Below are 26,514 nucleotides of genomic sequence, written 5' to 3'. Positions count from 1 at the left end.
GCGCTAAGCGCGCTTACCGATAATTATCGCCGGTTGTTGTTGATATGCCCCCACAGAATTCCCATTGCTTGCTCCATCGTCTGTCTTATATTATTTGTCACCATTTATCCCTGGCATGCATGGTCATGCCTCTTCTTGTGTTTAGCCTTTCCCGAGAGCATGGACCAAGTACTTGTAAACATACAATGCTCCCATTTTTACAACCATTTTAGGGCCCGCGTTTCTCTTTTTTAGAGCACTCTTCACAGGGCTCATACTTTTACCAGCTCTAGCTCCTCCAACCCTCATGCCATGTTCACAGATCACCCCCTCCAACGTCACTGCTTTTCCTATTATTGCTGCTTTTAGTGTCCCTCAATTATTCCCTTCTGTTGCTGCTTGCTTCCTTGCACCTCCTGTTGCTTGCCTCACCCACAAATCATGCCCTCTGCCTCCCCCATCACTGCCTTTCCCTTAGTTGATGCTTTCTGTCTCCCCACCTCCTCCCTCCCAACTCTGCTTGCACCCTCGCTCCTCCCGGTGCTTGCCCTATCCACAAATCACCCTCTCCCCGCACTGTCACTGCTGGAAACCCCCATTGTAGTCTGTTACGTTCTAGTGAGTGGTGGTGTTCTACCTTTTAATGTTCTGTTAATGTGTAGCTGACATGCTGATTGGAGCATGTACGCACACCTGCTATTACTTGGCACGTGTGCAGTCACTGTTTATTTTCTATGTGTGTTTGCGCACATTTACACCATATGTGGTCTTTAAGCAATGGTGTTTAAAGCTGGGAAATCAGACCTCAAATTAATTAGGTATGCATTATTACAGGGCATGTCAGAGCTTCTGAAGTACCTGTGTCTTCTGCTGTAATTGCATAGCCACGTTTCTGCTGTGTAAATTGATAGAACTGTTTGTGTCTCACCTTGTTGCTTCCCATTTCACAGGATAGGACTCGATTTCTTCGAATTTCTCCCATCTTGTTCCCTTTCTTATTTTTTCCTCAATCACCTGTGAAGTGTTTCCATGCACCATTGTAGTTTAACTTGAAATCTCTTCAAAGCAGCTAGGCTTTTTCTTGATGTCATCAAGGTCTGCCTGCCCGCCAGTGTCCATGGCAAACTTAGTCCTTTAAATGTGTTTGCTGATGCAATGTATTTCCTCATGTTCACCAACCTAAAACTGTGAATCTTTCTGTTTTTTTTGTGCAGTTTTATATTGCACTAACACCACCCGAAGGTAGTGGAGCACTTTACATTAGCAACAGCAACTTTTTTGTGAGCAATTTTATTTAGTGCCAAAACCACTGAAGATCTTGGAGCGCTTTGCATTATCACCAGTTCCTTTACACAAGGACACATTAATTTTTGTAGGCACAGGGAGATTTAGGGCCACATGCATCAAAGTAAGGATTTGCGAATCCTAAATAGCGAATTTAGGAAATCGCTATTTAGGACTCACAAATCCCTATGCATCCCAAATGCAAAAACACCAGTCGCAAAGGGGCAGATTCTGCGAATCTGCCTGCTTGCGAACGGTATTTTCGTTGATGCATGTGCCCCTAAGTGATTTGCCCAGAATCAAGGATGTTAAGCCAAAACTCAAACCCGGTTTCTCAACTCCATTGTTGGCAGCTGTGGCCCTTGCGCCACATCATCTTTCAAGGGGACTCCACATTGTCTCCCTTCAGCCTAAGTCCCACATTTTGTGATTATGGCCAAATCAATTAATCTTATGTTGGCAGACCGAACTGGCTGTTTGTTGCCCATCCACATCCCGGCTGTTGCTGCTTGCCCTGCTGAACTCCATTACACAGATCCCCTCCTCCCCCATCTTTGCCAAATCATTTTTTGTGTGCAATTTTTTAAAGTGCAAATGCCACCCAAAGGTATTAGAGCACTCTACATTAGAACCAGTGACTTTTTTTGTGTGCAGTGTTGTATAGCGCCAACACCACCAGAGGGTATTGGAGTGCTTTACATTAACACCAGTTTCTTTTCACAAGGACACAGTAAACTTAAACAAATCACTTAATCTCCCTGTGGCATCCCACATTTGCTGTTGGTTGCCCATCAACCTCCTTCCCATCGCTGCTTGCCCATGCTGAACTGCTGTTGCACACGGGAAACAGCCATCACATTGCATGTGTTACAACGCATGAGAATACAACGCGGTCGTTACAACGACCGCGTTGTTACATTGCAGGACCATTACAACGCAAGTCGTTACAACGACTTGCTGTAGAGGGCGCTCTACACTAAGGAAGTGTAATTTACTATTCCAACACCTTCCCTACTGTTGCAAACAGTGGAGTTGGAATAGTAAATTATACTATTCCTAAGTCCAGCACGCCACCTACAGCAAGTCATTGTAATGACTTGCGTTGTAATGGTACTGTGATGTAACAACGCGGTCGTTGTAACAACCGTGTTGTAATCACATGCGTTTACAACGCATGCGATGTAAATGCCTATATTCGTTGCACACATCTCCTCTTCCTCCAGATCCCCTCCTCCACCGACTCTGCTTTTCAGATTTGTTTATTTTGTGCAGTTTTATGTAGCATTAACTCCACCCGGAGGTTTGGAATGCTTTACATAAGCACCTGTTACTTTTTGGTGTGCAGTTTTATACAGCACCAAATCCTATGCTAAGGAATTGGTATGCTTTACATTAGCACCAGTTCCTTTACACATGGACACATTCATTTTTGCAGGCATGGGGAGTGATTTGTCCAGAATCAAGGATGTTAAGCTGATGCTGAAACTCAAATCTGGTTTCCCAACTCCATAGTCGTCATCTGTGGCCCTTACGCCACATCCTTTCCCAAGACGACACCACATCATCTCCCTAGCTTCGGCCTCAATACTACATTTTGTGATTATGGGCAAATCACTTAATCTCCCAGTGGCTGCCCACATTTGATGTTAGTTGCCCGTCCACCTCCTGCCTGTCGGTGCTTGCCCCCGCTGAACTCCATTGCACAAATTTCCTCCACCAACTTTGTTTTTCACATTTTTGTTTATTCAGCTTTATGCAACGCCAACATTACCTGAAGGTATTGGAGTGCTTTACATTAGAACCAGTTACTTTTTTGTGTGCAGTTTTTTTTACCACCAACACAACCCAAAGGTATTGAAGCGCTTTACAGTAGCACCGGTTACTTTACACAAAGACACATTCAGTTTTATTGGCACGGCGATATTAAGGTATTTGCCCAAAATCATGGATGTTAAGCCGATGTCGAAACTGGAACCTCGTTTACCAGCCCCATAGTTGCCAGCTATGGCATTAACTCCACATCCTCTCCTGAAAGGACACCATAGCATCTCCCTAGCCTCGGCCTCAGTTCCACTTTTTGTGATTATGGATAAACCACTTAATCTCTCCATTTCTAAAGACAACAAGTATTGGCAAAGCTAGTAGGTTTCGCCTGTGTTCAATCTATTGTTTTTAGGTCTTTTGACCTTCAGAAGTCTTCTCAAGACCTGGCTCTTCATACAGTAGCAGCTTCCTCCCCTTCCCCCCTAGCGCCTTGAGACCCTCGCGGGTATGTAGTGCGCTTTACAAATACCATGATTGATTGATTGATTAGGTCTCGGCTAGGCAGCGCATGCGCTCTGTTGAAGAGACGTGTTGTGTTCTATCTGTGAGCTTACAGGTCACCGATCTCCTACCTTTGGTAAACTTCAGCATCACTCTCATTTTCTTTGATGCCATTCGGCATGGCATGCAGGCATCTTGCCCGCTTCTTGTATTTGGCCCTCCTATAGCGCATAGACCATACATGTCTCCGTAGACTTCTTCCAGTTGCCCCAGCTATTTTTTCTTTATTTTCAAGCACTCCATAGGAGTTCTTGTGTTTTCAGGCCTTCTCCCTTGTACACATACCACTAAAATGGATCCATGTGTAGATGCAAATGCATTTCTTAAAAAGTTGTTAAAATACGAACACCACTTTTTAAATTTATTTATTTTTTGCATGATCCAATGGTGTTGAAGTACTCGCTACGTCCTCTATCTTGCCATAGCACGAACACGAGCAGATGGTATTGGAACATTCTAAGTGCTAACCAGTTACATTTCACAATAATGATGGAGCGGGTAGTACAAAATTTTGTATACCCCCCTATTCTGCATGAGATCACTAATTGAATAATCTATTAACTATAATATTTAAATGAGTTTGCATGTGTTATGAATCAACATTATTAATATACAAAATATACGTGGGATTTGCATTTTGCATGCTAAATAACCTTTATGACTTAAATCCGTACGCATACTAACAGTAGTATATGTAATAAATAGAATATTCCATGGTATATGTTGCTTTTGTGATGTCTCTGTAATGTTGCTCGAGAAGACAACGTAAAAGGTGAATATAAACGCTTTAAATGTTGCTATACGCTAGATAAATACAAGCACATAAAGGGATTAGTAAGGGGTTAGCATTAGATTTATTATTTCTATGCATTAATTACTCTTTTGTGTTTGTTTCGCTTAAGTTGGCGTTTGGGCCTAAATAAAAATGGCCGCCGACATGACATGACGATGTGGCCACTGTCCCATGTGGGGCGGAGCGAACGGCGCGTGTGCATCATGGATGACTGCGGTCTCTGCATGACCCGTAACCGACTGTACTAAGACAAGGCCACAGTGGGAAAACAGCCAAGTGACAAAACAAAGGACGTTTACAAAAGAATCCGGAATGGACTGAACTGTGACCTCACCCCTCAAACTGTGCTAAATCCCATCGGACGATCACAACCAACCAATCACGACTGTACGAAATTACCAAAATGTAACTTTTACTGTGATTTTGTTATATAAGTACATGGTAGAATAGAGAGGGACCTACCAATTTTTTCCTACCCTACTGACCGATGACCACGACGACGACGGTGACGCTACGCAAACTCTACTACTTAGGGTGACTGCTGCGTTCCTGAATCCTAAATGGTCCGGATGCTGCCCAATAATCTGATGACTACGAACTTTTCCTAATTCTATGGGCATTGCTAGATGCTTACACGTCTCTGGTCTTGGCCGATCTTTGAGACTGTGGTGTGCTGAGCAAAGAACTTGAACATTAATCTGCTTTGACGAATGACGACTGACTTAGAGGACTCCAGATAGTCAGAATAGGTAAATATGATGTTCTGCGATTTAATTGAAAATTTGATATAAACTCTCCAAACGCAAATTTAACTTTGCTAAGAAATTTTAGATAAACAGATATTGATTGACAAAGAATGAATTTGTGATTTATTGAGAAGGGTAAGATCTAAATATTAAAATGTGTTTTAGCTGGTTCTAGATCACCATCAACCAATCCAACTATTTGGTCCATTGGCCACGTGGGAGGAGTGCCTTGATGTTTAGGATTGAGATCTGTAGGTAGAAGGGATATTGATGTATATTCTGTAAATTAATCTTTTTTTCCCTATAGGATATAAGGTATTTCTCCCCACATGTCGAGCGCTTGAACCGCTCATCCCTCCAACTGTGTGCAGCCCGGTGAATGGATAGTGTGAGTGTTGATGTTATGGGCCCCACCAATGACTGTATGTGTGAATGAGTTAGTGTGACGTCGGGTCTGTAACGAAGGGAGGATATCGGTACGGGTTAGCTTTCAACGTTACCAGGGTTTTTGCGCTCCATCAGTTTTTCTGGTAGCAAGATGATGGTTTTATTGTTTTGGTTTGGTGATTATTGCTTGTAAATTGCTTATTGATTATTGATTAGTATTGGTTTATATATTAACACTCTATGTTGAGTCACGTCGAGTTCTATGTTGTTTGACGGCTACTGGGATGTAGGAAGTCGGAAGTTTGTAAAGGTTCCGTAGCAGAGCAGAGGTGAGCGCTGCTCTCGGGAAAGACAGAATTGTTGTTGCCCTGTAGGTACACAGGGGAAAACGTGTGACAATTGGAGTTGCACGACGCATTGTCTGGGTTCGGTTCGGTAACATCGTCGTGTGTTGTCATTAGGGACATTTTCTGTATGAAAAAAGTGTATGGTAGCGAAGGTCACCTGTGAAATTTTGGTCTTAGGTACCAGGAGTCCAGAAAAGGAGCTCTGAAAATGCTTATCACTGGAAAGGTAATGGGTGTTCCCTAAGCTTGTTAGAAGGATAAAGTAGAGGGAAGTGCTACTCTATTAACGAGTGTCATAATTCTGTAGTAGGGCAGACTGTTCGCTGCTCTTGGGAAAGACAGAATTCTATGTAAATGAACTACATTTTCTGTATGAAAGTGCGTGAATGAAATAGCATTCGGGTTAATTGTGAAACTCTGGTTTTATTTCTCAGGAGTATTGCGTCTCCAACTAGGTGTCTTAACTCTGGAGAAACGGTTAGCTGATGCTTGCTAGAAGGGTAAGGTAGAGGGATGTGCAACTTTATCAACGGAAGTAATGATTCCGTAGTAGGGCAGAGGTAAGTGCTGCTCTCGAGAAAGACGGAATTCTTGTCAAAAAGGTCATTGACTTCTCTTTGGTTAGCGAAGCGGACAATGGTGGTGTTTTTATGTCGTTACTAACAGAATTGTAAATCAGAAAAACGTAAGGAAAGTTACCGATAAATTTAGTAAAGGAGGGGTCGGTAGGAGCAGGAGCTGCAACAGCGAGAAAAGCTGACGTCAGAAAACCTGCGCTGGGATTGGCTAGTCAGTGAGAAAAGTAGACGCCCCTGAGTGATGTGTTAGTATATGCCGTGCTAGGAGTGGAAAATTACAGGGTGATGTAGACGCTGCTGATTGGTGCGTAAGTGTGAGACGCGCTGGGATTGGAAAATTGCAGAGGTGACATAGACGCTCCGATTGGTGCGTTAGTGTGAGTCGCGCTACATTTGGTTAAAACAACAGAATAGTCATAAGGAAAGACTAGCGATACACGAAAGACAACAATTATGTATTAAGATCCACCAGAAAAAGAGAAAAAGTCCTGGTTTGGAAAAGTTAAGAAATTATTTAAAACGGACAAACCGATTGTGACTAGGGAAGGGCAGTTGCTTCCTCCTCCGAAAACACCCGCATCCTTTATGGTTGCGAAATATGGATATCATACTTGTATTTAGTTGGACAATTGGGCGAAGTATACGAAGGATGATGGAGTTTTGGCATTTCCAGAGCATGGTTCATTTAATTTAGCGGTTTTGAGAAATTTGAGAGAAAAGATGATGAATTTAGAACCGAGACCTATACCAACACAGTTTGAAGCATTGACGGAATGGGAAGATGAGATGCATGACAGAGAAAGACAGAGGAGTGGCGGAAGATATAGGTACATGTTTGGTAGATCACATGGACAGGAGAATCATGATGACAGAATGAGGAGATGGCGAAGTGCAAGTATGGCTGATGGTTTGTTTCCTTTGAGACATCCAGAAGAAAATAGTGGTAGAAAATGTACGGAAAAGAAACATAATATAGAATCGGGAGGGTATGGAGTGAATGAGTCGGAGGATGATGTTCTTGACGACATGTTTTATAAAAATCCACCCCCGTATCAACCAGATTCTGACATGTTGACATCAAGTGCCCCAATGAGAGAGACTTTACGAATCATTAAAACTGAACCAGTACCCCAAGAGTTAGGGAAAAATAATTCTTTCAGAGAGAAAGAGAGAAACCAGGATAATAAGGTAAGTAGTGAAAATTCAGCAGAATTAGCAAAAACAACCTTGGAATTAACAGAAAAGATTAGGGAGTTAACTAAAAACTTAGAAGCCGTAACTGTTTCCGTAACCATAGCTCCAGTAATGCCTATTTTTGATAAACAGAAAGATAACGAACACTGTCTAACGGTCCCTTATAACGGTAATAAACAGACAGAGAGGCCAAGGATAAATTCAGAAGAGAACCCATGGAGATAAACAGATAATAGCAAATCCAGGTTTAGTTGAAAGACTAATAATGACCACGGATTCCATATCAGAGACTCCAAGAGATTTAGAACGAGGTAATGAGGAAACACCAGTAGGTCCTACTTCAGAAGAACTAAGTGAATGGTTAAGGAGTCTACAGAGAAAAGACAGAGAAGCTCAGTCTATAGATATGGCCAAATTAAGGATGGTTTTGCTAGAATTAATAGTAGGGACTATCCCCACGGAAAAATTAAAATCTTATCAGGACGAAGAATTACTCTTTTTGTGCAATAGTATAACCTGGAGAGCAAAGAGCCTACATGAAAGATTAGAGGAAGTAGCAAATGAAATGGGTATAGACATTCAAAAGGTAAAGGCTTTACAAAAACCATATTGAGTAGATTTTACTGAAAAAGATATTGAAAATTTGAACACCACAGGACGAATAATCCAGATTAAAGACATAATCATTTTGTTGATGTTTGATGATGCCTCAGAAAAAATGTTTGCAGCTTTCCCAGTAAGAGAAAAAGAAAAGATAGTGACAGAATGCCCTATGAGAGAAATCCCAGGAGGGGGATATGTACATGTTCCTTGGACTAGACAAGATATTTTGTCATTTACAAATGATTTCCTTCGACTGCACGAGAAGCCAGATGAGTGGTATAGACAAGTGGACAGATTTGTAAAATTATCAAAAGTTTTGTGGATTGATTTAAACAGCCTTTGTGACATAATAGTACCAGCAAATTTATGGACAGAGTGTCAAATAGTAATAGACTGGCCTACAAAAGAATACCCTAGAGATCCAAAGACAGGTGCCCCTGATCCAGAGGTGATGAAGAAATATGAAAAAGTAATTACCTTTTTGAAAAACAAAGTACCTCCCAAATAAACTGATTGGGTAAAAATAGACTGAACTCATCAAGAAGCTAAGGAGTCAGTACACGCATACTATGAAAGGTTCATTCTTGCCTTTAAGCAATTCAGTGGTGACGAAAATTTGAGCGAAAAGGATTTGAGTCATTTTTCATCCAGATTTGTATATGGACTACGCCCTGAAATTAGTGAAATGATTAAGCAGCATACAGTGGATTGGCAAAACAAGAAAATAGATGAAGTATTAAGACATGCAAAGTATTTTAGTGATGAAATTGAGGCCAAGCAGTGTAAATTAAAAGAAAAGTGGCAGAAAGACAGGAAGCACAATTGATTGAACAAGCAAATAATGCAGGACCAAAACCTAGATTTAATACTGGAAAAGGAAAGGAACAGTTTAATATTGAAGACGCCAAAAAGAAATGGCCAGGAGAAGACGTAGGATTGATGAGAAATGTGGCTCCCGTAAAGGTAACAGTGAAGGAAGGAATAAGCTACCTAAATGTTCCTCAATATAAATTGACACCTGAAATAATTGAAGGAGCAACCCCTATAATTGAGAAAATGATTAAACAAGGAATTTTGAGAGAAATAATGAGTAGTCCATGTAACTCACCAATCATGGGACTGAAAAAGCCTAATGGAAAGTTCAGGATAGTGCAGGATTTGAGAAAGATAAAAAAAATTGTAGTGTCATGCTGTCCTATTGTACCAAATCTGTCTGTGATTTTGTATCAGATTCCTCATGATGCAGAATGGTACACAGTAATTGACCTATGTCACGCTTTCTTTTCCATTCCGTTGCACCATGATAGCCAACAAATTTTTGCGTTTCGTTTTGGCGAACGTATGTTGGCTTGGTGCCGAATCCCACAGGGGTATACGGAAAGCCCCTCGATATTTAATCTGATATTAAAAAAGTCTTTGGAAGATTTAGAAATGACCGAGAATTCAGTGCTAGTCCAGTATATCGATGACCTGCTTGTGGCATCGAAAACTCGAGAAGCCTGTGTAATGGACACCATAGCATTGTTAAATCATTTAGCAGATGGAGGACTTAAAGTGTCACCATCGAAATTGCAATTTTCTCAGAAGGAAGTACAATATTTAGGTCACAAAATTGAAAAAGGATTGAGGAAAATAACTACAGACAGGATCAAGATAATAAAAAGTATGAGAGCTCCCATGACGCAAAGAGAGGTGAGAATGTTTCTTGGAATGGTTGGGTATTGTTGTCAGTGGATAAGTAACTTTTCCCTGATCGCAAAACCTTTGGTGCGTCTGACGAGAAGTGATGTGAGAGATCCCATTGACTTAGATAGGGAAGAACTAGCAGCATTTAAGAAATTGAGAGACAGTCTGTGTGAAGCGCCAGCGTTAGGTCTTGCCTGACTATGAAAAGGAGTTTGAGTTGTATTGCAGTGAGAGGAATGGATGTGCACTCTCTGTATTACTATTGATACAGAAACATGGAAAATTGAGAAGACCAATTGCATATTTCTTAGCTATGCTAGACCCTGTAGCTGTAGCCTTACCAGGTTGTTTGAAAACAGTAGCTGCCACTTGTAAGTGTCTGGAATAAAGTAAGGGAATTGTGATGGGATATCCTGTACGAGTGTATGCACCTCATGATGTGGCAATCTTTTTAACAAGGAGTCGTACTCAATTCATGACACATAGGGGCAGATTTATGAGCCCCTTGCGCCACTTTTGCGTCACTTTTAACATGGGAAAAGTGACGCAAAAGTGGCGCAAGGGGCTCATAAATCTGCCCCATAGTCGGCTGACTAAGTATGAGAAAGTCATATTAGGTGCAATGAATGTGAGCCTTGCGAGATGCTTGAATGTGAATCCTTCAACGCTGCTACCTGATGCTGAAAATGTGGAAGTCAGGGACGAAGTGGATCATGATTGTTTGGATGTATTGGATTTCTGTACAAAACCTCGTCCTGATATAAAAGATGTACCCTTGTCTCAAAGTGACTTTCTGATGTCTGTAGATGGGTCATGTTTGAGAACAGATGACGGAAATCTGAGTGCAGCATATGCAGTGTGCACAGTTGCAGCAGTAATGGAAGCATCTTACTTGAAGGGAGTAAAATCAGCTCAGGTTACTGAACTGATAGCTTTTACTAGAGCCTGTAAGATTGGAAAGAATGTGAGAGTGACTGTGATAACTGATAGTCAGTATGGTTTTGGTGTTGTGCATGATTTCGGCCAGATTTGGCTGCAGAGAGGATTTTTGACTTCAAGTGGAACTCCTATAAAGAATGCTGAAGTGGTTGGAAAGTTACTTGAGGCGATAAAGCTGCCAAAGCAATTGGCTGTTGTGAAGTGTGCAGCACATGTACAAACCGCTGATTATATCGCGGTTGGGAATAAGTATGCCAACGATATGGCCCAATATTGAACTCCGTGAACAGGGCTAAAGAGAGGGAAATGGATTCCTTGCCAATAATGTTTACTAACGTTGTGGGTACATGGGAAGAAGTGAGGCAATTGCAGGAAGAAGCAGGAGACGAGGAAATGAGACAGTGGGTAAAAGCAGGATGTGCACCAAGGGAAACAGATCATGTGTGGGTTTATCGAGATGGAAGACCAGTCATGCCTGATAGCATGATATCTGCCAAGGCACGGATGTATCATGGACAGGGACACATAGGGAGGGACGCGATGATTCGGTCCTTCAAACAAACGTGGTACAATGCTAAATTTAGACTTGTAGCCGAGAGCCTTTGTCAAAGATGCCTTATACGTCAGCAGTTCAATCCAGGAAGAAAAACAGTGGTAAGCCTAGGAACGATAGGTCGAGAAGGAGGGCCTTTCACCAGAATGCAGGTTGATTTCATTAAGATGCCACCTTGTAATAGGTTAAGGTATGTCCTAGTAATGGTCTGCTTGTTTTCTAGATGGGTAGAAGCATATCCCACAAGAAGGAGTAATGGAATTACTGTAGCAAAATTGCTTTTCAGGGAATTTATCCCTAGATTCGGATTCCCAGTTACAATTGAATCAGATAGAGGAAAGCATTTCCATAATGAGATCATGAAATTGATTTGTGAAGCATTGAATGTACAACAGAAACTACATTGTGCCTATCGCCCGAGGCTTCTGGTGTGGTGGAACAAATGAATGGCACTATCAAAAACCGATTGGGGAAAATATGTTTAGCCACAGATTTGAAATGGCCTGATGTCTTGCCTCGGGTACTCATGACTATTAGATCAATTCCAGATAGAACCACAGGTTTGAGTCCCCACGAAATAATCATGGGAAGAGCAATGCGCCATGTATTCATACCAGTCAACAAGCTGTTGCCTATATCTGATGACTTGGTGTTGGAGTACTGTAAGGGGCTGGCTGACGCAGTTCATTCTGTGTTTCATCAGGTTGGATCGGATGCCACCACCATTGAAAAGAAGCAAGATCATGATCTGAGCCCAGGAGACTGGGTGAGAATCAAAGTACACAGAAGAAGGAACTGTCTAGTCCCACATTGGGGAAAACCACATCAAGTGATTTTGACTACAACAACTGCTGTGAAGTGTGCTGGGATCAAGAACTGGATTCATGCTAGTCACACATTGAGAATCCCAAATCCAGTGGATAATCAAGAACGAGAATATTATAACGAGTCAGAAAGTAGCACCGAATTGGATGCTGAAGAAGTAAGAACAAGAGAAAACCCTGAAAGGGGGGAGACAGAGCCAAATTTGATAGTTCCCCAGAAAATATTCCCTTGAGAAGGAGGTTGCAGATTTCTGATACCAGCTCAGACTCAAAGACTGAACAAATACCGATATGCTCCGGAAAGGAGAAAAGCAGTGAAGAGACAATTGGAGAAGTTATTGATAAAGAAATTCTGGATGAAAAACTCAGAGAAATTCCACCTGATGTAACAAAAATAGATGAACAGGTGGCAGATACAGAAAGTGAGGGAAAGATTCTTGTGGAAGACCCCCGAGGAGTTGTAGGGGATCCTAACATCCAGTTAGAAGAAGGGACAGCTAGTCAGCAGGAAGATTTTGTGCAAGAAACACAAGGAGGGACAGAAGTAGGGAAAATAAAAGAAGTGGTGGAAAAAAGAACGACAGAAAGCAAAAAGCAAGTTGAAACAGAAACAGAGGAAAGTGATGAGGAAGTACCAGAAGGTCGAGTCCTGAGGAAAAGAGCATGGAGAGCGGAGAAGAATGATAAAGGAAGTAAATCAAAAAGATCAGCAAGAGATGAAATCTGGCCTAATAAGATAAAGAGAAAATCCAGAAGTGACTGTACTGTGGTGGTTGGGGAAGACAAAGAATCGGAAATCCTGAGAGTTATCTTGTCCGACATCGGAGAAGAGACGGATGTTCAGGAAGTTCTGTGCCAAGATTATGATATTTTTGCCCCGTCGTTGTTTCCTCCTTCCCTCCTCCCTCGTTGCTCTCCCATCTCCCATCTCCCCGACCCCTCCTGCTTCCCTGCTTGACCTGTCCCCCCACTAACTTCCTCATCACTGTTGCTTTTATTTGTTTATTTTTTGCACGATCCAATGGTATTGGAGCACTTGTCCTATCTCTCTTGCCATAGTGCAAAGACCAGCCAGTGGTATCAGAGTGCTTCAAGTGCTCACCAGTTACATTACACATTGACACATTCATTGTCGTAAACAGGGGGAAGCGTAAGGGATTTGCCCAGATTCACAAACAATTCAGCCGACCCCGAGATCTGAACCTGTTCGCCAGTTACCTTGTCAGCAGCTCTGGCCGTTACACCACATCTTTGATTCACTTCAAAGCTCCTCAAGTGTTTCTCTCTATCACTTTCACATTTGTTCAGCAAGACCCTGTCCACACCAAACAAGCATTGACCTTGCCTCCATGAATGTATTTTAGCCATGTTGTCTAGCATCTTGGCTGAAAGTTACTAAAAAAAGCACTATGATACGGCCAGCAACGGCCATGTCGTATCATTTTTTTGTGTTTAGAGGAGCAGGACAATGAACTCAATATGGGGACAAAGATACTCAGCGTCGGCTCAACAGCATGTGATTCTGGGCTTTCAATGACTTTCAGTCATGCTGAACAGCAGATGGGCTGCTAGACAACATGGATAAAAGACATTCACATTGACAAGGCCAATAGTTTGGGCAATGCCAAGACCTATTGGCTTTGCTAATGCTTGTTAAGAAATGTTAAGAAATGTGCTTATGTACATGCACAGGCATTTTGGTGGTATGAGTGTATGTCAGGGTCACAACTAGACCCAACTTTCAGGGGGTTAACTCTTCAGTCAGTGGGACAAGCATTTCAATCAATGTAGGTGGAGATATCTTTATAGTCAATAGGAGGTAAAGAAGTGTCAAACTGCAGTTTAAACATATTACACAAACACAATCTTATTATGAGTGACAAACTGGAGTTCAGAATTATCCCCAGGTTCCTCACTTAGGCTCAGTTGTTGGTGGCGGGCCCATTTGCTGATGTCATGTTGTTGATGGGCAGTGTTTGATCGATTTACTGCATATGCCTATTTCGAAATCTGACATGTTTATATTACTGTAGTTAGATATCTTCGTTTATTTGACTTTTAGATATTGTCCGAATGAGTATGAGTCAAAGTCAGATGAATTTTCATAATTAAGTTTACTATCTGCTTAACAGTAACCCTTGAACTTGAAGGAGCAGATTGGGTGAAATAGTGAGATAAGCTAAATGTTAATGTGGGGTAAAGATGTTTTGTACATTATTGTGAATTAATGGAGCTGACATAAAAGGAGCAGTGAGATGATGATCTGTCTGATAGAAAAGATGCAATCTACTTCAGTTATGCGCCCGCACTTTGATGTTGTCAAGCCTCTGTTGAATTTGGGCTGGTGAGCAATATGAAAGGAAAGGAAGAGTTCAAGTCTTAGGCATTACAGTACTCGAGTTTTAATCCACTATTGTTTTAAAATCATCCCATGTGAAAAGCGCTGCTGCTTCTGTACCTCAGCCGTACTTGAATATGTTTTGGTAATCTTAAAGCAGGTAATTTTCTTTGAATGTATATATAAGTTTTGAGGCAGACCCTTCAATCTTTCTTTTATTTTTTACTGAAAACAGTCTGTTTTTGGCCAGAGGTTAGAAAGATCTTTTGAGTTCCTTTGTGAAAATACCTATATTTAATGAGTCCTTGGCTGTTCTGACTGGATTGGCTGCAGAGCTATTCACAGACACGAGTCTGCAGGCAATTGTGCTGGCCCACAGGTATTTGCAACATTGATGAAGGCTTGATGAAGCCTAGAGGAGATTAAAGGTGAGTGACTGCAGATGTTTTAATGTTTTGTTATCTGGTAAACTGTATTGATCTTCTGGAATTGTGGTTGAGCAGGGAGAAGGTATGCAAGGAGAGCAGAGTGAAATTGGTGGGTGAGATGTAATGCAGCTTTGCCCTTCTAACAGCAAGGCCCGGTGGTGAGGAGGCTTTCAGTTGTACTGCTAAGGAGTCAGGATGTTCTAAGATACTACCACTTATTATGGCTGGTGGATTCTTTTTCCTCTGAAATCTTCTAGCAGAGCTATTATTTGTGACCTTGAGGCCTCTCATCAGGTCTGAAGTCTCTCTATTCAAATATTCTCCCCTATGGTAACTGTTTGTGGATACTCTCAGCTCTACAGCCTGTGGGTAAGCTATCTAGGACAACATAGGGCAGGTCTACCTTCAACGAGGTAGCCACAAGGTCACAGGAGTTTTAACTTCACAGGCTCCAGTCAGCTTTCCTTGCTCCCAATTCATAGTTCTTGTGAAGAAAAGAAAGGAAAACATCCAAGCTACTCAGCATTTAGAGGGTGAGGAGCAGCTATTCCTGCATGTGTGCATTGTGTAGAGATGGACAATGATCAAAATAATGTATATTTACATCAGTGATAATACATTGAGACAAATATGCACGTGATAAGTATCCACAAAATAGCACATTTATATGAGTTAAATAAATGTATTCGTAGTGAAAATACTGTAAGATAAGCTATATTATTTTAGGAAAAACAATATTCCCTGAACCTGCTTTTGTACTGAGAATGTTCCCTGCAGGGTGTACAGTCATGTTGCCATGTCCTGAGTGCTTGACTGTCACTCACTTACATCCTGTTTTTTTATTGTGGCTCTAGGCTCATGCTAATATAACATGTGCAGAGGCCTACCCATGTCCCTGACATAAATGAAGTCCTGCAACAGTCCTGTGAGGTGGAAGAGTGCACCAATAGTACTCTTATTTTGCTGACAGTGGACTACCGCCCAAGTCATGGTTTTAGCATGTACAGTGGTGGTGGCAGCATACTGTGTTTTAAGAATCCATAGTCATAATCAGACATTCTGGTGCCAATTACGATCCGGCAAAAAAATTCCCCGTACGACTCGTATCCGGTCTTTTTACCGTACGAATCGTACAAGTGCCGTACAAACTGCCAATTACGATTCGCATGGGAAAAAGACCATACGATTCGCATTGGGAATTATTCCCCACACGTCCTCGGGTCGGAAAATGTGTCCGACACGTTCTCGGACGATTTACCGTACAAATGTGAAAAGTGAAGTCCGACCGCGGAATCACGATCCATCCCGTGCGTCCGATGTTACAACCGTATGGAAAAAACACCATCCGCACCGAACACCCATAGCAACCATGGAGACATGCGTCTGCATACGCGCCGACCCCCCCCCAGCCCCCGTACGTACGCGCCGGCCCCCCCCGCCCCGTATGTACGAGCCGACCCCCCCAGACCCCGTACGTACGCGCCGACTCCCCCCCAGCCCCCGTACGGACGTGTCGAACCCCCGTGTATGTACACCCGTGTATGTGTCCTACCCCCGTGTATGTACACCCGTGTACATTAGAGTCGTACCCCCATTCGTCTATGTACACCCGTGTACGTGTCATACCCCCGTGTATGTACACCCCTGTACATGTCGTACCCCCCCGTGTATGTACTAGGGGTGGGCGGAATTTGCGTAATCGCGTTACGCAAATCTCCGCGAAACGGTAAAAAATCTCCGCGAACACGCAGAAATTTCGCGAACATGCGGAATTGCTTGTTCGCGATACTTTTTTCCTGTTCGCGATCGCTGTTTGCGTGCTCGGGGTAAAATATCTCGCGAACACGCATATTGAGAACGCGAACAAGCAAAAAATTTCTCAAAGTCGCGGAATGCAGATTTTTGGCCAATTTCACGTTCTCCGCGGAACGCGAAATTCCCCAAATTCCGCAAATTCCTCGAGCGGAACGGAATTTACCGCCCAGGCCTACTAATCACCTGTCCTCCTCAGGTCTCAATGTATGAATTGCTGCTTGTTTCCGACCGGCCTCTTGCTGCTGGTCTTCACCGCTGGGGCCCTGGGTGCGCTTCTAGGATCCCCATCGGGGCACTCTCCTATAAAGCCCCCAGGGTCTCTTAGCCTCTGGTATATTCAGGACTCTCTGCAGAGAGGTCTCAATTCCGCGTTGCTGCCGCTCTACCCTGGTTCCTCCGGGCCTTCGTCTCCCCCAGGTGCCAGCTAGGATCTCTAGGGCTGCACTCGCTCTGCCGTGCTAAAGGGGAGGGTGTGCCTTCTCTGCCTCCGTCTCAGTTACCGGCCACTGTCTCTGCCAGTTACCTCAATGCTGCTGCAGTCTGCTTACCTTCTGGGGACCAGCACAGCGTTCTCCGGGAATTGTTGGTCCATCTTCTGTTCTCTGTTCGCTTTCACCGGTGGTGGCCTCTAGTTTACATCCCTCCTCAAGGACCAATATTAGGTTTTCAAAATAGAAAAGCTCATCTCCTCTGTAAGTCTAGTGAAACGTAGAGTCCCCAGGGTTCCCTAGTGTCTCCCATTTCTTCAACACTTACCTCAATATCCTCCTGGATCTCATATATTTCTTCCAGCTCCAGTTCCACTGCAATACCAATGGTTCTCAACTGTGGCTGGGAGTCACAGGCACCTTGAACATGAGCACCCATCAAAGGGCCTTTAAACCATTGCAAAATTAATTTGACAAAACAGTCTGCAAATCAATGGCTCTAAGAATTAAATCCTAGCTGTAGGTCATCCATATCTCATGAAGCAGATTAAAACCATAGCGCCTGTCCTGCCCTACCTTCTTTGGGATCACAGTATCCATCAAACGTTGTGTGAGAATTGTATTCACCTTCCTGGACAACATACTCAGCTTTAGCTAACAAACTGGAGCAGTGGTTTAGTCAATTTTTCACCCACTTAAAATGCTCAAAAAGATGCTAAATGTTGTTCCAAAAACTCATCACATGGGTCCGATAGGATCTCTCATTAAATCTTCACTGGACGACTGCAACTACCTATGCTGTGGCTTACCAGCCTACTAAATAAACAGACTAAAAAATAGCAACCAGAGTCTGACAGAAAATTACCCAATGCACAACAAACCCCCACCAACAGCTCCGTTAGCTTCCACTCATGGATACAATCATCTTCAAAACCTTCCGCCTTACCTTCAGGTTCATAAATTGCTTAAGTCTCCTTTCGCTACAAAGAAAATACAAAAATATACGCAGCCAGACACTTGTGTTCCTCCAGCTTCAGCCTTCTCCGTAGGCCCAAAAGCAATTACAAATCAAGAGGAAACAGATACCTCTCAGATTCAGGGGACTGTAGAACTCCAAAAACCTTGTATCCTTTAGAAAACATTTAAAACCGTATTTGTTCTAAATGTTTTGTCCTTCCTCCTCTCCCAACTCCCCTCCCTCATGCAGAGAAGCTATTCATTTATGCAGTATGTGAGTACAAAATTATAAACCATAAATTGAAACAAACGTATCTGATGGTGCAGAGCATTCACATGTGAGCTGGGAACCTATATATGGTTTTCAAGCTTAACTTATGTTCACCATGCACTACTGGCTTTTCAGGTGGTACCCATATAGATGGTGCTGCTATTGTGTAACACGCTGTGGCAGTGGGTGAGTTGGCTTATCTGTTTCTAGCAGAGTAGACACAGTCCTAGGCAGACTCTGTTATTAATGTAATATCAAGAGTGAAATATGATCTTGTGGCACAGTCCATTCAGAAACACATGTGACATAACAGCTGGGCTCTGAGGCACTCTGCCTTATCTAGAAATCCTTAGATGTTTCTAAAAGTAATGAATTCTACAGTTCAAGCCAGGATATAGGTAGCAGAGGGAACAGGCATGCAGTTGGAAACAATTCCCTTCTTAAAGCAGATGCCACAAAAGGTCTGTGTAGACGTTAGGTGCACTCACATCTTTCCCAAGCTCATAGAGCCAGGTCTGTGCACATCTGCTGTCAGTACACCGAGGAAACAGAAGCCAATTGTAAACATGCTAAGACATGTGATGAATTCATGGATATGTGGGTGGTAAGGACTTGCCAAATATGCAATAGTTTAAAGCATATTATATGACTCACGGCAGGCTCATCAGACAGAGAAAATCCCGACTTGATTGACTACATCAATCTTGCATGACATAATTTGAGAGCCTAATGATGGGGTAGGTAAAATGGGCTAATTCACAGTTACGTGTGACCATTTTACCAATGCCACCACATGTTTGCCATGCTTAGAGGTGCTCAGGCTCACAACTCACAGCAACCCTAGATAAAGTGACCCCGTTGCTGTCTATCAGACATTTTAAAGGACTACCAAATAAGCCATAGCCAGTCCCCAGGTTTAGAACCACAGTAGAGCAGGCACAGGGAGATGGTAGATGGAGCGCTGAAACTTTCAGATACTCATAGATCTGGGTTGAATCCATCATCGTTTCTTTAACTCACTTCGCCAACCCATGTCAGACCCAGCCATATGCAAATCATTCTTGACCATTTTCCTCATGGGAACAGTCCAGCTGAAATTGCCAAGCCAGTTATTTCTTGGACTGGAAACAAGAATCCTAGTACTGGTTTCAGGGTAACACCCCTCATCACCCAGGCTTGCCTGAATCCAGTAGCAAAGTAAGCAAGGGACCCACGTCTGGGCATACCCTGCTAACTTAGGGCGAACAAAGCAAACACAAGGAGATGATGGATGGAGCGCTGAAACTTTTCAGACACTCATCCCCAGTCATAGATCTGGGTTGAATCCATCATTTTTCTTGAGCTTACTTCGCCACCCCAGTTCAGGACCACAATATCCAGCAAACCCGCATCACATTACTCACTTGCCATCAATCAGATATTGCAAAGGAATACACATGAAGCTACAGCTCACCTCAGGCTCCAAATCTTAAATCCAAGCAATCCCACATCAAGTGGTCACTCCCTGCCAATTAGACACCTTGAATCATTATCTAAGGTAGTCAGAGCCCATTCCTAAAATAAGATCCACATTTCTCAGTAAACCTCTATCATGTGACAGGATGGGACCAATTGGACAATATGATAGACTATGAAAGATTCCACAGCCTGCTCTCAAGCTTAAACCCAAAACTAACAACAACCCTATATTGCGTGGGCCACTTTCTGCCAATCGGACACAATAAATGACTACTAAAGAAACCAAAGTTCTCACATGGGTTCAGAAGGAGACCTCTCTTAAGATCTTTATCATATAGGCAGCTTTTTGCGCATTGGACACAATAAAGCTCTAGTAAAGAATTTATTTTTAAAAGGAATTCTGTCATCAACCAATCATTCTAGTAGTGCCTACTGAATAGCCACTTTCCCACCTTAATAATACCAAGGACCTGCAAGATAATGTTGCATCGTGAACTTTGGCCAGCATCTTACACTACCCATTTGTACACCCAGACTATGACCACACAAACAGACACACTATCCCCATGCAACGTCAATCTCCTATGCATCCTACTAACTACCAAACACACTACCCAACTCATTCTAATGAAAGCACAATCTGCTGAATTACATGATCCACACATCCTACATCTCATCAATGGCAGCAATCTCAATGCATTCTTCAATTCACATAAACCTGGCACAATGTGTATCCTCACAGATACAAGACATGCTTGTACCTGCTAGGACCGACGGTGCATCAAAATTTATGAAGCAGCGGTGTCAAGGATAAATCAAAGGGTGACAGCGCAACAGCTGCCTTCATGACACAAAGCTGATTTGAGTTTCATAAAGCACCAGTACGTGCCGCATATCATCATTACATTACACGGGAGTACGTTGTGTGGTGAAAAGCTATGAAAAAACAACACATTTCAATCCACAGAATTTCCGAACACCAAGTACACCAAAAAATGAAGGGAGCGCCATCTACCTGCCAGGAGGGCACCAACCTCAACCCCAGCCAGTATGACCTGACAGGAGCCAAGAAAAGAGGAAGAGAGGGTGCAATTTCAGTGAAGAGCAGAATCAGATACTAATCAGTGAGGTGACAAAGAATGAACACCTTCTCTTTGTCTCCTCCAAATTGCCATTAGGGAAGAAGGATGCCATTTGGCAAAGCATAGTGGATAGGATTAACAGAACAGGCGAAACAAAAAGGATAGTACTGGAGTGCAAGAGGTGGCATGCCTACAATTACAAGAAAAAAGAAAAACTGGCCAGAAACCTAAAGGCATCCTTGAGTACTGGAGGAGGACCTGATGTCCAGGTAGAGTTGAACCCATTGGAGAAGCAGGTAGCATCACTTAACCCAACATAGCCTGTGGCAGGAGTGAAATGACATGATAGTGCTACAGACAAGGAGCAGGATGAACTGATAATTATAACAAGGAACTATATGGTTCAACCTATAATGCAGGTCAGTGCAGCAAGACACTTTGCTGCAATGCACTGGCGGTGTACAAGGGAAAGGGCAGGAATGTCTCAAATGTTTACTCATCCCTCACATAACTGTTATTTTATTTCTCAGTCACAATTTATTCAGTCCAACCCTGCCAAGTTTCTCTGGCCCATGTGGGATGTGTTACCCCAGTCCAGGTTGTCCTTGAATCTATCTTGGGACTTGGAGTACAATCAAGAACATTATTGACCAGGATTACAAGTCCCACAATACAAAGTAACTGGAGCAGCACATCACACATAGACCTTGCAGACTTTACAGATATGTATGTGCCAATGCAGGCCCCCTTGCACCATGATGCAATGGTGCTTGTTTTGGGGCTAGGTAGCCAAAAGTGTAATGTAATGTAATGTGACTGGCCAGAGGGTCAACTTGCCACCGAGTGGGTATTCAGGTGCTGAGTATTTGCATGCCCTTCATGTAGGATCACTTGAAGAGCCAGGTGTACTGTTCCTAGAACTACTTCATATTGCACCCAGAAGTCCTGATATACTGGGAGAGGTTTTTATTGGTGTTGCCTGCTATAACACAAGTATTTGTAAAGCACATGTTTACCCAGAAAGGTACCTTGGCACTGAATAACAGATGTTCATTGTTAACCAACGGTACTCATTCTATCGACCGCAGAAGAATGAAAGGCTGAGTAGACTCGCCAAGATTTGATCCTGTGGCCATGAGGTCAAACACAGGCCCGTACAGTGGGCGCATTACTCCACTAAGCCACCTGACCCAGCATGTCAGGTACCATCCTAACTTCTGTCTGGCCCATTTTGGATATTGGGGGTGGGAGGTCAGCGCAAGTAATTGTTTGGTGGAAGCGTACATGGTTTGTGAGATAGGTGGGTCCCTGGTAGTGTAGTGCCTTGTAGGTGTGGCTGAGCATCTTGAACTGCCAGTGTGTCTGAAAGGGGAGGCATTATATTTTGATGAGGTGAGATGTGTTGTGTGTATCGCAAGGTAGGCTGAGTAATAGTCTGTGTTGGCCCTGGTCTTTTTTTCAGTGTTTTCCCCAAACTTTTTGCCTTCTTCTTCCTATTTTTCTGACCCTATTTGTGTTAGCTCTGGGACTCTGGGCACTATACCACTTTACCACTGCTAATCAGTGCTAATATGCATGTGCTCTCGCCCTTAAATATGCTATGATTGGGTTACACTCATTTGTCATATTTAGTTTACTTGTAAGTCCCTTGTACAGTGGTATCTCATGTCCCCAGTTCATGTCCATTAAATGCTACTAATGATTCTGCAGCGTTGCTTGCACAAACCACAGAAATAGCCATTCAAACCTGTCCCAGGTCTGGCACTGCAGGCCCTGCATGCGCAGTTTACTGCTACATTGACTTGGCATTTTTAACTATTTAACAAGCCTTAAACTCCCTTTGCACTACATAAAGGTCACCCTAGGTTAGGCCCTAGGCAGCCCTATGGATTTAATCCAGATAAGCGACTGGGAGTGAATTTTTGATTAATTCAGCATTCCGTCCATCATCTGGTCTTTTTGCATTTGTCTCCATAAGTGGCCAAGAGTATGCCCAGACGTGGGTCCGGTGCTCGCTTTGCCACAGATTAAAGCTAGCCTGGCTGATGAAGGGTGTTACCCTGAAACCAGTCTCAGGATGCTTGTTTCTGGTCCCGGGAAGACCTGGCATGGCAGTTTGGCCTGGACTGTTCCCATGGGGAACAGGGTCAAGACTCCTTTCCATATAGCTCGGTCCAAACTGGGGATGCATGGTGAGCAAAAGAACAATGGATTAAACTCAGAACTGTGACTGGGCGTGATTGTTTAATAAATGTTTAATAAATTCAATATTCCGTCAATCATCTGTTCTTTTTGCATTTTTCACCTTAAGTGACCAAGGTTATACCCAGACATGGGTCCCATGCTCGCTACGCCACCAGACTCAAGCTAACCTGTCTGACGAGGGGTGTTACCCTGAAAATGGTCCCAGGTTGCTTGTTTTTGGTCCAGAGAAGGCCTGGCCTAGCAGTTTGGGTTGGACTGCTCCCATAGGGAACAGGGGCAAGACTGATTTGCATATGGCTAGGTTTAAACTGAAATGGCTTGGCATGCAAAAAACATGGATTTAACCCAGATGTGTGACTAGGGGTGAATGTTTGATTAATTCAGCATTCCATCCATCACCACTTCTTTTTGCATTTTTGCCAAGAGTATGCCCAGACATGGGTCCCGTGCTCACTATGCCGCCAGATTCAAGCTAATCTGTCTGTTGAGGGGTGTTACCCCTAAACCGGTCCCAGGATACTTGTTTGTGGTCCAGGGAAGACCTGGCCTGGCAGTACGGGTTGGACTGCTCCCATGGGGAACAGGTCAAGACTGATTTGCATATTGCTGGGTCTAAACTGAAATGGCATGGTATGCATTATGGATTTAAACCAGATCTGTTGGGTAAATGTTTGATTAATTCAACATTACATCCATCATCTGTTCTTTTTGCATTATTGCCCTTAGTGGGCAAGGACATGCCCAGACATGGGTCCCGGTCTTCATACGCCATCAGATTCAAGCAAGCCTGGCTGATGAGGGTTGTTACCCCTAAAATGGTCTTAGGTTTATTTTTTTTTTTTTTTTTTTAAAGTTGTATATAGCGCGAACATGGCCAACGAGGGTATCAGAGCGCTTTACAGTTTATACATCAAGAAGGGTACAAGCTAACAAAACAGAACCAACAAAGCGAAAAATTCACAGTCTCATAAAGTCCAGCATTCTCGTAACCCTGGCAGCTGGCCACAAATCAACAACTGTGGCCTCAATATCAAATGGAGTAGCCAGTCCGAGGTAGAAATTTGTTCATCAGGATCCCATTGACTTCTTTTTTGAAGAGGACAGTGGAAGGGTTCACCTTGACTTCAGGGGGGAAGGGATTTCAAGGTTGCTTGTTTTTGGTCCAGGGAAGACCTGGTCTTGCAATTCGGGCTGCACTGTTCCCATGGGGAACAGGGTCAAGACTGATTTGCTTATCCCAGTTGTCTAAACTGGAATGGCGTGCTAAAAAACTATGGATTTACCCCAAATCTGCTACTTGGGTTGAATATTTGATTAATTCAGCATTCAATCCATTATACATCCAGCTCACGAACTTCATCAAAGCCAACTTCATCCTCGAATTGTCACAATCTGGATTCCGCAGCAACCAAAGCACCAAGACCGCCCTCCTCACCACCACAGACGACATCCTCACTTTCCTTGACCAGGGCCACACGGCGGTCCTCATCTTACTAGACCTCTTTGCAAACTTCAACACCGTCTCCCACCACACTCTCACCGCCAGACTCCCGAGGCCGGTATACAAGGAACCGCCCTCGACTGGATATGCTCTTCCCTCACCGGACGAAACTAAAGAATCCGACTCCTACCTTTCCTCTCCGTACCCACAGAGATCAAACTGTGGAGTACCCCAAGGATCATCGCTAAGCCCCACGCTCTTCAACATCTACATGGCCACCCCTAGCCACCATTGTCAGACAGCAAGGACTCAGCATAGTATCCTACACCGACGACACTCAGCTCATCCTCTCCCTCGCGAAGGAACCTGACACCACCAGACTCAGCTTCCAGTAAGGAATGGAAGATGTTGCATCCTGGATGAGCAGCATCCGTCTGAAGCTCAACTCGGAGATGACAGAAGTCATCATCCTCGTTCCCACCCCCTCAGGATGGGACAACACCTGGTGACCCACCACCCTTGGACCCACCCCTCAGCATGGTACAACACCTGGTGGCCCACAGCCCTCAGCAACTCCCCCACACCCACAGACCACACCCAGAACCTCGGCATCATACTCGTCTCCTCCCTCACGATGACCCAACATATCAACATCGTCTTCTCCACGTGCTTCAACACCCTCCGCATCATTCACAAGACCTTTAAGTAGATCCCTCCCGAATCCAGAAAGACCATCACCCATGCATTCATAACAAGCAGACTGGACTACGGAAACGCCATATATGCCGGAATCAACAAATACCTGCTCCAAAACTCCAGACCATCCAGAACACTGCTGCCAGACTCGTCCTCGGCACCCCACGGCATGACCACATCACCCAGCACCTAAGAGACCTCCAGTGGCTCCCCGTCGAGAAGAGAGTAACCTTCAAGCTACTCACTCATGCCTACAAATCCCTAAAAAAACACCGGACCCATATACTTCAATGAAAGAGTCTCCTTCCACGTACCCAAGAGAAACCTCCATTCCGCTGACCTCGCTGAAACCCGCGCATCCACAGAGCCAGAGTGGGTGGAAGAGCCTAGTCCTACATCACGGCAAAACCTGGAACTACCCCCGGCTCCACATCAGACATTCCCCCACTCTGCACACCTTCAGGAAGAGCCTCAAGACCTGGCTCTTTGGCTGAATCGGAGCTGAACGCCCTCCCCCCCAGCACCTTGAGACCCTCACAGGTGAATAGCGTGCTTCACAAATCCCTGATTGATTGATTAATGTACAATATACACTATATATCCTGTGTGGAGTCTTTATTGGGGTGTATTTATTGTGTTGCTATTGTGAGCGATTGCACAAATGCTTTACACATTGCCTATGGGGATAGGCCTGACTTCTTTGTGCCAAGCTGCCAGGGTCTGAGCACCATGTGTGTAATTTACTTGCCCTGACTAGACTGGTGGGTTCTGCCTGGCTTAGGTGAATACCCTTGCGTCACTTTTGCGCCGCCGGTGCGTCACTTTTTGTGACACACCAGTGGCGTAAAAAGTGAGCCTTGTTGCACCATATTTACAAAATGACGCATCTACCTTGATGTGTCAATTTGTCACTTTTGCGCCTACAGACATGTCAGAAATACTGACGTATCTGTAACTCCTTGCAACATCATGTCGCTAGGAGGGCGCACTGAGAAGTGACACATCGCTGCTTTCATAAATGAGGCCCCCAATTTCCGACAGTCTGGCAGTAGGGTGTGTGATAGTTTGCCTCTTGCGTAGCAGCTGTACAGAAATGCGGTGGTAGAGTGTATTGGTGTAGTAGAGACTACATGTGAGGAGGGTGTGGGTGATGGTCT

This window comes from Triturus cristatus, chromosome 8 (assembly GCF_964204655.1).
Source record: "Triturus cristatus chromosome 8, aTriCri1.1, whole genome shotgun sequence".
NCBI lineage: Eukaryota > Metazoa > Chordata > Amphibia > Caudata > Salamandridae > Triturus > Triturus cristatus.
Note: the sequence above shows the minus strand (reverse complement) of the source record.